The following is an 8544-nucleotide window of genomic DNA, read 5'->3' on the forward strand; positions in this document are numbered from 1 at the left end:
GGTGCTGGGGGATTGAACCGCGGTCCCTGATGCTTTTGCTAAGCTTGTTCTAAGTAGGTGCTTTAGACCACTGAGCCATCTCTCCAGCCCAGGAAACATCATTTCATCACTCTTGATTACAACACATTTTTTTACAACACATATTTTTGTAAAACTGAGAAGAAATCTTGTTACTTCAAATGAGAAAGCTTACTGTTATGGTTCGTCTCTAGGTGTCCCCCCAAAGCCTCATGCAATCATGGGGCGGATTTCTAGAGTTTGCAATTTACTCATGGGTAAATTGGGATTATGGGTGATCCAAGGCTGGGATTATGGGTGTGAGTGCTATACCCAGCCTGAGGCGGTTAGCCTGAATGTAACATAAGAGAGAAAGACTTCCTCTCTATTGCCATTGTTGTTGCTGCTGCTCCTGCTCTTTTGCTCTCTGCTCTCCACTGCCATGAAAGGTTGCTCTCTGCCACGTGCCACTCTGCCTTGGAGCCAGCCAAGTATGGACTGAAGCTTCCATTAACTGTGACCTAAATAAACCTTTCCTTCCTTCACTTTTGGTGTCAGGTATTTTTCCCAGCAATGAGAGAAGAGTAATTAAGACACATACTGAACAGTCAAACATCAAAAAAAATGTGCAGTCTCTCTTTAACAGACCTTTGTTCTCACAGGCAGCAAAACAGGATTTGATCTTTTTTCTGTTATTTTCCCTCTCCTAATTGTCCCTACTTTAAAAAAGCAAAAAAGGTTAAATGAGTTACAGAAATAGTCTGGTGTATTACCAAAACACCAGATACTGCTAATGGCCCATTCATACACTATGGCACTTAGATTTCTGAGTGTACCATCCCATATTCCAAAACTCAGCATCTCCTGTGTCTGAGCTCCATTTGTCCACATGCATGGCAGCCTGCAGCAATCCACCAGTGCCACATGGAAGTTGGCACATAAATTCAGCTATGAGTTGAATTGTGTCAACTCCCCTGATTGATTGGAAAGGGCATATTTACAAAAGTAATCAAGTTAAAATGAAATCATAAGTGTAGATCCTGATCCAACACAACCATTGTCCTTTATAAGGGGGACAAGTTGGACTCAGGAACATGCATAGAAGATGTTGAGCTCAGTGGATTAAAGCGGCAGACACAGGGGCCAGGGGTTAGAGCCCCTGCCATGCTGGCCCTGCCTCCCATTTCCCCTTTGCAGCAAAGTATTTAATAGTATACTCCTTGTTCACTTCCTTTTCTTCCCTTTCTAACTTCCCATTGCATGACTGGTGTTTTCTGGATTCACCTTGTAATTAAACTAGCTTGACCACAAATCCTTCCTTAGGGCCTCCTTCTGGGGGACCTCAAAGGGAGTCAGCTGGTATCACCACTGGTACTCTGAGGTATAGCATCAGCTTGGGATTCTCTGCAATTACTCCCTACACAACCCAATGACAAGGGTCTCACTGGAAGTGCAACAGTGATGATGTTTATGCCACAGCATCACCATGATTAAGGCCTCCCCTCTGAGAGACTAGGGTGCAATGGAGGTGGAAGGGCTTATGCAACATCACTAGCACTTAAAGACGGGCAAGTGTGTTGGTTGTTGCTGCACTGAAGAAAATCTAAAGTTCAGGTGACTCAGAGAAGCTGTTAGGGCAGTACTTAAAGAGAAGCAAATAAATAAATAAAATAAAAAGATGTCTTTTATAAAACAAAGAATCCTAAGTATGGGAATAAATGATGTTTCTTCTAATTGCTATAGACTTCTACAGATGTCCTGATTTATAGACCAGGTAAATACATGAACAATTCACTGTGTTATGCAAATAGTGCATTCTGGATCAGACTAAAGCAAATCCAGAAAGCCCACTTATGTTCTCAAACAAGAAACACAGACACATCAATTACCTTTGTTGCACCCATGCCTCTCCTTTAGCTCATATTTGTGATGAGGAAGAAGAAAACCCCAACCTTGGTGTAGAATAGGTCAGTTATATGGATTAGTTATTGGTCTTTACATGAACCGCTACTAATAGAAATAAGCCCCCATACTCAAATTGCCAGTGCCAGAAAGAGTGCACTTTCTAGGGGCCAGGGAGATGGTTCAGTGGAGTAAGTGCTTCCCTGGCAAGCGCAAGGGCCTGAGTTCAATCCCTGGTTCCAAAAAAGAATGCACTCTGGCAGAAACTAACAAAGCAAAGTTTAAAATTTACTTCTGCAGATGGGCTCAAGTGCACTTACACGAGGCAGCTGCTGAGCAGCTGAGCAGCAGGAAAGGGGTTAAGTCCTAACGCAGGGGAAGCTGCTATCCTTTAAACTCAGCTGAATCTAAAGGCTTATAGTCTATTGCATTTGGCTAGTTTAAGTGGTGTCAGGGGAGGACCTGAATAATTGCTGAGGGTGAGGAGGACTGAGAAGGTAGAGGGTGTGTGGAACAGAAAATCCTTGGCTCTTGATAAGCTATGTTTGGTCTGCCACTATGTTACCAAAATTTAAGAATTTCTGTAATTTCAGTGTGAGGGGTGCAACCACCTAGGGTGGACTGTAGTCTAAATGGAGGAAATGCTGTTTAAATCTTTTGGGAGAAAAGAGAGGGCCTCAGTTTCTCACATTGTCACACTATAACCCCACTCTTCAGTGAGTGAAAAGCATTGAAGTGATGCTAACAGACAGTGTCAATAAATCCAGATCATCAGTATTTGTGAAGAGATGTGGCCCTAGACAGATAATAGATAGATAGATAGAAAGATGCAGACAGACAGACAGACAGACAGACAGACAGATAGGCAGGCAGGCAGGCAGGCAGTTCAACCTGGGCAGTGGCACATGACTTGACTGGATGGTCAGAGGAGAAAAGAAAACTAAAGACAGAAATGTCTAGAGAAGAAGCATGTAAGTGGGCCAAAGGGAAGAGGCAACAGAATGTGTGAATCTTTGTGTCTCTTATCAATGCCACCCAAGAATATCCAACACAAAGAAGGTGTGGAACAATCAGGTGGCCAGGATGACTCACCCAATGGAGTGAGCTGGGCAAGGCCATGGGTCACCTCAGTGCTTCTTCAGTGGGCTCATGGACAGAATAGCCATGGTAAGAGAAACAACTACGGCCAGCTCTAATCTAGTGACTACTGCTGACTATCTGACCAGTTAGTGCAGAGGCTGAGGATAAACGCTAAATGCAGCACAAGTTCTTCTCATGTGGAACAAGGAACTGAACAAAAAGAGCCAAAGGCTGTGACAAAGTTTATTCAAGAGAGCAAAAATGAACAGTAGGAGAGAAACTGGCTCTGTAGAGTGAGTAGAAACAGAAGAAGAGATAGCTCAGTAAAATAAGCACTTGCCTGGCAAGTGCAAGGGCCTGAGTTCAATCCCTGGTTCCACAGGAAAAAAGAAATAAAAGAAACAGAAGATGAGAGCAAAGATAAAAGTACATCCTTCATTGTTGGGAGCTGCTGAAGCTGGAAATTGATCATATGTGGGAGAGCAGGATGAGGCCTTATTGCCTGAAGCAGTCAAGCTACCCCAGTCTTGAGAAAAACATCTTGCCTGAACATTGTGGGCTATTAGTCACTAGGCAGCCTTGTGTCTTCTATAACTTTGCAAAGGTATAAACCCCCCTCCTGTTTTAGGAGGCCTTTACCAATCAGGCATGGTCCATTACTTGACCTATTATCTTGTCTTTATTTTCTACATCCTCTCACCATTTTCCCTCGAGGTCCACTGAGACACCAACAAATCTCATTACTGCACCTGGGAAACACAGTGTGGGCTCTCAGAAAGCTATGATAACAAAGCCTCCGTGGTATCAATGTGTCCCTTTATACTATCTAAATCTCAAGAAAACATAAGAGAACTCCTACCCACAGATCCTGAGAACCAGTGCTGAGAACCCATACCTCAGGCTGATGTCAGGTCTACCCTGTGGTGCGCAGCCTTGCCAGCAAGGAAGACGCGACCACTGGTTATGTCTGCGCAGCCTTTTATTGCCCTGTTACATTTCTCTTCTCTCTCCCGAGGCCCCTGCTCTTAGCTTATAAGTCTTAGGGCTTCCAATCATGGGGTGCCACGTATGTACTGTCCATTGGTCCAGGTATGCGGAAGCAATGCATTAGCCCAAGCCTTGGCCTTATATGGAGTTGTTTATTACTAGGAGCGCTCACCCTCTGAGAGGGTGGAAGGTGGAAACCGGCGCCATCCTAGGGCGCAGCTACACGCAGCTCCCTACACTACCCTATCCTGTTGAAACCCTAGTTTAATTCTCTGGAGAAGAATGCAGGACTTTGGGAACTGTTCTGCGCATGTGTCCAAGATCTAGTAGTTAACAGTGTTGCACCGAGAAGTTCAAAGGCACTTTTATAACACCAGAGGGCTGAGGAAAGCTGTTTGCAAAACTGAGTCCACTTTATATGGAGTTTAAATATGGTTTTCAGGCAGACAGCACAAAGATGACAACGTGGATAATAGTCTACGTATGTTAGACAAGGCAGTTATTAGCAATTTGCTTAGAAGGACATGCTTACCATTGTGTAGGAACATCCTTGGAATGAGAGGAGGCTGTTTGTGTGGGGCAAACAGTCAAATTTGTCCTTGACTGAGCTAGTCTTCACCAAACATAATGGCCTTGGAGCAACATGGCATCAATGCATATTCTTTTAACTAAAGGCAGCAGTCAGGTGACCAGTCTTTGGTTGATCGATAACAGCTGGGACCAGACAGTCAAGGTTTTAGCTGAATTTACTGAGCTAACTACATGACACGCAGCAGGAGCCTGTGGTCACAGGCCTCTGATTTCTAACTTTTACTATATATCTACAAGTCTGCTGTTCTGTAAGTGCCCTTGCAACAGATGTTATGGTTTGTGTCTAGATGTCCTCCCAAAGCTTCATGCTGTCACAGGAGTTTTTTCCAATGTGGCTGAACCTAGAGTGTGATTGACTCACAGTGCCGTGTTAGGATTAAGAGTGGGTGACTGCTGGAGCAGTCCACTGATTGCATTGGCACCACCCTAATCCCAGTAGATTGGATACATTATAAGGGACAGAAAGAGGCTTGTCCCACTCCCTCTTGCTGTCTTCCACTGCTATGAACTGTTGCCCTGTACCATGTGCAAAAATTTGCAGAGATAGTACTTTAGCCCAAATAAGATATTATATGGTGCTCACAATATTCCAATATGTAGTCAAATATTGGTCCTAATTCCAACAGGTAGAAAACATAGGTCTGGGACACAAGAGGTGAGTGAACTCTATCATGATTACCACTGAACCTACCTGACAGAACTTGTGCTTCCCTTAAACTTCAGGCTTGGTAGGGGATACAACTACCAGGGACATAAAAAAGGTCCCACTAAAACTGTGGCCAACACCTGGTCATTTGGGATTCCTTGGGCCCCTAGACCAGCAAGAAAAGACTAATACTGCTAGAGCCTAGAAATTTTTCTGGGGTACATCTTTGTGCTCCTGTGTATGATGAAAAACATAAATTGGCAATTTCAGCAAACAAGGTCTGACAAGAGCTTGGCAACTGGGGCCAAGATCCTACAGGGCTGATGATCTTTCGATACAAAAGATGTTATTATCAAAAAACTTAAATAAGCAGAATAACTAACCAAGTGTATCAGGAATCTGTAACATGTGATTTATTTTGTTTTGTTTAGGATATTTATTTACTCATTAATTTATTCAGTATGGTATGCAACATGATGTCCTAATATAGACTATAAAATTGACTACCATAACAAAATACCACAGACTGAGTATTCTAAATACAGAAATTCACTCTTTTGCTGTTCTGGAGGCTAGAAACTCAAGAGGAAGTAGATCAATGTGCCAGTGGGGCTGGTTTCTTCTCGGGCCTTTCTCCTTGGCTTATAGGTGGAAGATGGCCACCATTCAGACCATTTATAGATTTAGGACTGTCTGTAGTAACAGGACTGTAGCGTATCCTACTATGCTTCCTGGGTGTGTGTGTGTGTGTAAGTTGAGACTTTAAGAATATAGCAGGACAGAATCAATTTAATGTGGGCACAGATGAATCTGGGCCACACAAGGGCAAGACACTGTTGGTACACATCCATAAATCTTCAGTGCCTGTCTGGTTGTTTTTGTTTTTTCAGTACTGGGGATTAGAACTCAAGACCTTACACTTGCCAAGCAGGTGCTTATGCCACTGAGCTATCTCCCCAGCCCCCACCCACCCAACTCTGAACTGCCCAGAACTGTGCTGGCCTGAGTATCCTCTCAGACTTCTGGAATTCACTCTATGACCAGTAGAGGCAGCCCAGATGTGCCAGGAAAGTATTGCCTCCCACAAGCAGCCCTCCACCTCCAACTGATTGGACTCTTTAGTAGGATTAGGCTCTTGCTGCCCACTGGGTAGCTGGCTTGACCATGATTGCTTTCTGATCTTACTTTTTCTGTCTTACTTATTCATTCCCATATTGGTGATTTCTGGGATCACTCCTGTAAGGACCAGAAGTCCCCACCCCAAACATACACACACATTTTCTTTCAGAGTGCCTTGACTGCCCTGTGACTCAGGCCACTGCAGGTTTTTCCCAGCAAGCATGAGCCCAAGCCAATCCTGGAACATTTCCAGGTGCTCATAAATATGTTTATGTTGCTAACCAAAACAATTGATGAAACTAACCCCAGCAGCCCTTCCATAAAATTCCTTAAACCTGAATATAAACTCTATACCCTAACCCTCTCACTGTGAACAGACTGGGGGTAACAAAGCTGTGGCACACTTACATTCCCCTAAAAATGCTTTGAGCATGTTATATGCATAGCTCAGTGAAGTAACACTGCATTTGATACATGACCTCACTGGTCAACAGTTTGTTTTTCTGTATTCTAATAACTACAGATATGACAAGGGGCGGGGTTGCATAAAGCGTTGAAGAGAAAACTTTATTTTACTTCATATCAAACTGACAGAGCAATAAAAATATTATTTCCCATTTATGAAACATTCTTACATCAATTACATTCATCAATAGAAAAGAAATCCCTGAGGTATTGCCAACAATAAATAATGTACTTAAAACTAGAGCATTCTGAGTGCATAGGAAAATTTCCTGAGCCTGTTCATTTTGGGGAAGTCAGTGACACTTTGCAAACTTGAATTTCTCAAGAGTATATTCAACTGATGCAAGTTTCCTGTCATCATGAAAGCTGCCACACTCAGTAGCACTTCATATTAAAAGAGAGGAAAGAACTGATCTTTTAACTAATTTATCCGCAGTTCTGGGAAAGCTGTTGCTCCAATCAGGAAAGGAAAAGATTGGCTTTCTGTAATCACGTAGAACACAACATACCAAATAAGTAATAATAATTTAATGAATGACAGGTATTTTAACTTGTCATTCATTAAAACGCACACTTTCTCAATGTACAACTATTGTACAAAAGGCAATAGCCTCCCTGCTCTTAGTGGGTAACAAAGCAAAACCCAGATATTTGCAAAATGGTTAAAGCTGGCTTTAAGGTGCCAGAGTCAAGCAAACAAAATATTCTCACTAAAGATACAGGATTGAAGATCGCCTTTGGGACTCTGAAATTCTCCTGAAGAACACTCAAAATACCATATTCCACTGACTCTGGCATCCTTTCTTCTCTTTAGCATCTCAAATTCAAGTAGCCTTGCCCATGAAGGACCTGTCACAAGTTAACTGACAATTCCCTCACCCCACCTTTTTAGTGGTACACAAAATAATGGTATATTTTACAATCTATGGCTTCTTAGATTAAATATGCTGCTCTGTAGTTCAGTACACAGTGATTCATATCAAAAAGTCTAACTTTTAAACCCTGGTAATTTTCTCAATTGAAAAAATGCTGGCAAAATTAGGCATTTTAAATTAAATTAAATTAAATTTATTTATTTATTTATTTATTTATTTTTGGCAGAACCAGGGATTGAACTCAGGCCCTTGAGCTTGCCAGGGAAGCGCTTATTCCACTAAGCCATCTCCCTGGCCCAGCATTTTAAATTTTAGCATGAGCATCACAGCCTCATGAATTAGAAGAACGATAATACAAAATGAGTTTGTGCTCCAGATCCAGTTCTATCTCAAATCAGCACAGCTGTTAGGAAACTCAGGTCATGTTTCTGGGCCTCATTTCTTCATCTATAAAATGAGAAAGTGTAATCAAATGGCTTCTAAGCCTTCCAGCCAAAAAGGACGGTAATTTATTTATTTTTTTTTTTTTTTTCTTTTTTTTTTTTTTTTTTTTTGCAGAACTGGGGATTGAACTCAGGCCCTTGTGCTTGCCAGGCAAGCACTTATTCTACTGAGCCATCTCCCCAGCCCAGGACGGTAATTTAAAATCTTGCATCAAGAAGCGTGTGTGTCCCTGAGGAAATTCCATCACCATGATGCCCACAGCCCAAGGAGATTCTTCCACAGCTGATGACTGCACTCCTCTCCAGCCACCCTGCCCCTCCTCCAAGAGCCATCAAGCCAGGGATGGCCCTATTTCCCAAGTAGGAAACACAATTTCTTCACAACCTTGGTAGCTGACTGGGAAAGAATAATTCTTTGATCTGGACCAATTTGTAAACA

The sequence above is a fragment of the Octodon degus genome, unplaced genomic scaffold (genome assembly GCF_000260255.1).
Source record: "Octodon degus isolate 3935 unplaced genomic scaffold, OctDeg1.0 scaffold00003, whole genome shotgun sequence".
NCBI lineage: Eukaryota > Metazoa > Chordata > Mammalia > Rodentia > Octodontidae > Octodon > Octodon degus.